The following is a 3,852-nucleotide window of genomic DNA, read 5'->3' as shown; positions in this document are numbered from 1 at the left end:
ACTATCATTGAGGAGTGAGAGAAAAAGAAGATATTTAACTTAAATAATTTACTTCTAGCATATCCTTGCTGTAAGAATCTTAAAAAGTTGTGCTTCAGAAAGAAAAAGATGGAACTCGGAAGAAAGGAGAAAGAAGAGAAAAAATAGTGAACAAAGGTATTAGTGAGCATGTTGGTAAATCTAAACAGCATAGATTATATAAATTAGTATAATAGTTGTTTGGAGAAATAGACATTTCTCCAAAGAAGACATCCAGATGGCCAACAGGCATATGAAAAGATGCTCCACATCACTAATTATTAGGGAAATGCAAATCAAAACTACAATGAGATATCACCTCACACCAGTCAGAAGGGCCATCATCAAAAAGTCTACAAATAATAAATGCTAGAGAAGGTGTGGAGAAAAGGGAATCCTCCTACACTGTTGGTGGGAATGTAAATTGGTGTAGTCACTATGGAGAACAGTATGGAGTTTCTCTAAAAAATTAAAAATAGAGTTACCATATGATCCAGCAATCCCTCTCCTGGGCATATAGCCAAAAAAGATGAAAACTATAATTCAAAAAGATACATGCACCCCAACATTCAAAGAAACACTATTTACAATAGCCATGACAGGGAAGCAACCTAACTTGTCCATCGACAGATGAATGGATAAAGAAGGTTTGGTGTATATATATATATATATATATATATATATATATATATATATATATATATATATATATATATAATGGAATACTACTCAGCCATAAAAAAGAATGTATACACACAATGGACTATTACTCAGCCATAAAAAAGAATGAAATAATGTCATTTGCAGCAACATGGATGGACCTAGAGATTATCATACTAAGTGAAGTAAGTTAGATAAAGACAAATATCATATGATATCACTTACATAAGGAATCTAAAAAATGATAAAAATGAACTTATTTACAAAACAGAAACTGACTCACAGACACAGAAAACAAACTTATGGTTACCAAAGTGTGCAGGGATAAATTAGGAGTTTGGGATTACAGATACATGCTACTATATATAAAGTAGATAAAAAACAAGGTCCTACTGTGTAGCACAGGGAACTTGATTCAAAATCTTGTAATAACCTATAATGGAAAAGAATCTGAAAAGAATATATATATCTGAGTCACTTTGCTGTATACCAGAATCTAACACAACATTGTAAATTAACTACAATTCAATAAAAAAAATTAATTTTAAAAAGTACTATTAGGGATAAACAGAGTTAATTAATAATAAAATACACACTTTCCCAGTAAAATACAATCCTAAACTTGTATACACTGGCTCAAAATATATAAAGCAAAACTTGTCAGAAATACAGGAAGAAATTGACAAATGCACAATGTTGATGGAGACTTAACACATCTTTCTCAGTAACTGATAGATCAAAAGGGCAAAAAAAAAGATAAGATATAGAAAATATAAATAACACAATCAATAAGCTTGATTTAGTAGCCCTAACTAGATCCCTACAACCAACATCAGAATATACATACTCTTTTGCAGCAACCATGAAACATGTTGAAACATTTATTGCATACCCGGCCACAAAGCATGTATCAGAAAATCATAAAAAAGAAAAATCAACATCACATACTCCATTCTTTTATTATAAGGTAAAACTCAACAACAAAAAGATAAAATTTTAAAAGACTATACATTTGGAATACATTTCTATACATTTGGAAACTAAAAAGAACTTTAAAATAACCTCATATAGAAAAAGAAATAACAAAAATCAAAAATACTTAAATATTCAAATTAATTGCATTCATTTTCACAAGGAGAAATAGACAGGCCATTCACCTTTGGAGGAAGCTAGTTAAATTGTTTGGAAAAACTGCAGCTGGCTAAGTTTACCAAAAGCCAATTCGTAGAATGACTGGAGAGCTAAAAGTTTAATATGAAGAAAGTTAAACCACTGAATTATCGATTTGCTGAATAACCAATTTGAATTATTGAGAATCTTTAAAAATTTTGTTCCATCTGCATTCCTTCCTTTGCCTCTGTCCTGAACTGCCAAATAAACACTTTAAACTGAATTTAGGATGGTTCCCCACAATCATTTCGCAATGCAGATACAGAGACAGGGGTGGATGCAGGCACTGGGCGGGAGGTGTAACACAAACTTTGGGGTAGGAAGGAAGTTTCTCAGTCACTAGGAGGATTGGCAATTCAGCAAATTGATTTTTGGCAAATTGGTTATTCAGCAAATGGGATGTTGGCGAATTGTTCTAAGCAATTGCTGACCCCGTGTCTTCAGATGGGACACAAGCCTGGCCAGTAGGGGGAGGTTGAGTCAAAGCGGTGCCAAGGCTCTGTACATGCTAAAAGAAAGATGTGTCTTTCTTTGGTAGAGATACTACTTTTTTTTTTTTAAGTTAAGGGATTTTAGGATTTAGATTTTAAGTTTAGGTTTCCCGAGACTGAGGGTGGCTTGTGGGGACGAGCTGGGAGATGGGACACCTACGAGGAGGAAGCCAATCTGAGCAAGAAGATGGGACACCAGGCCCAAAGCACAGGCAAGGGACTTACCACGAGGCGCTGTGGCCTTTAGGGATCCTGAGACCAGATGTTGAACTTTAAACGGTCCTTTTCCATAACGTGAAACCTTGTGATATCTTCAGATCCTCAGGACAGTGGGCTACGCAGACACGGGTCCTGTGTCAGTGATTCCTTGGGTGTGGAGGAGGGGGCTTTGCCCAGGTCTGGAGTGGGCAGTGACCCAGCGTAGTGGTTTCCCTTGGCCTTTCCTGGGAGGCCAGGCCAAAGTTATCGATGCTGTCCTCCAGAGTTCTGGGAGATGCAACAAGGCCAGCAGAGACCCACGGCAGGCTACAGCTGCTGCAGGGACCAACACTGAGATTGCTGGCAGAGGAATACCCCTTCTCCAAACATTCCAGAGGAAGAGAACTGTGGGGATGCGAGGAAGGGAACTGTGGGGATGCGAGGAAGAGAACTGTGGGGATGCGGGGAAGGGCTCTCTGGGCAGCAGGCGCCTTCTCCTTGCTAGACCCCTGCTTCCTCTGCTCCTGCTAGCTTCTGTCTCACAGAGCAGGTTTAGCCCCACATGCCCACCTTCTTTGAGCCGTCCTAACAGGGGGTCCTCTAGACGCGGAAAGAGGCTTTTTGGGCTCAGCCAGCGTCCTCTCCTCCGGAGTCCGCCACTCTCCCCAAGCCCCACTGCGTCCTTTCTGACCTGGAGAATGGTGGGGCTCATGCTTCGCTCATTCATCACGTTTATTTGAGGGCCTACTACGTGCCAGAAACTTTCAGGGTTACCACAATCAACAAAATAGGCCAGCAAATAGCCACACGATTATAATGGCACACGGGTCAAGTGCCATGGGGAGCGCGGGCGCGAGTAACAGGTCTGAGCATGCGCCAGGGTCCCGCGGCCACTCGGGCCCACCCACTACCGCCACCGGAGCGGCCGGGCCTGCAGCCCCCTCACCACCTTTTGGGACTCGCTTTCCCGACGCCTCCCCGGATGCCCTGGTCACGGTCGGTTTACGGGATGCGTCCTCTGGGAGACGAAGGTCCTGTTTAATCCGAACATCCCCAACCTGGCACATACGATGCTCTCAGTAAATGTTATACGCAAGAACGAATGGATGGATGGATGGGTACACGCGGGCAAGCACACCGCCAGCTGGCCACTCGGATCCCTGCGCCAAGCCCCTCCCAGCAACTTTGCGAGGTCGCTGGCCGAGCCAGTGGGGAGGGGGCGTGGACCAGGCCGCCCCGCGCTCGCCCCGTCCTCACCTCCCCCGCCCCACGCCGGCGCCGCGGCGCCTTCTGGGAAGTGTAGTTTGCGCCTGCG

Source organism: Camelus dromedarius, chromosome 7 (genome assembly GCF_036321535.1).
Source record: "Camelus dromedarius isolate mCamDro1 chromosome 7, mCamDro1.pat, whole genome shotgun sequence".
Classification (NCBI taxonomy): Eukaryota; Metazoa; Chordata; class Mammalia; order Artiodactyla; family Camelidae; genus Camelus; species Camelus dromedarius.
This window is presented reverse-complemented; position numbering follows the sequence as displayed.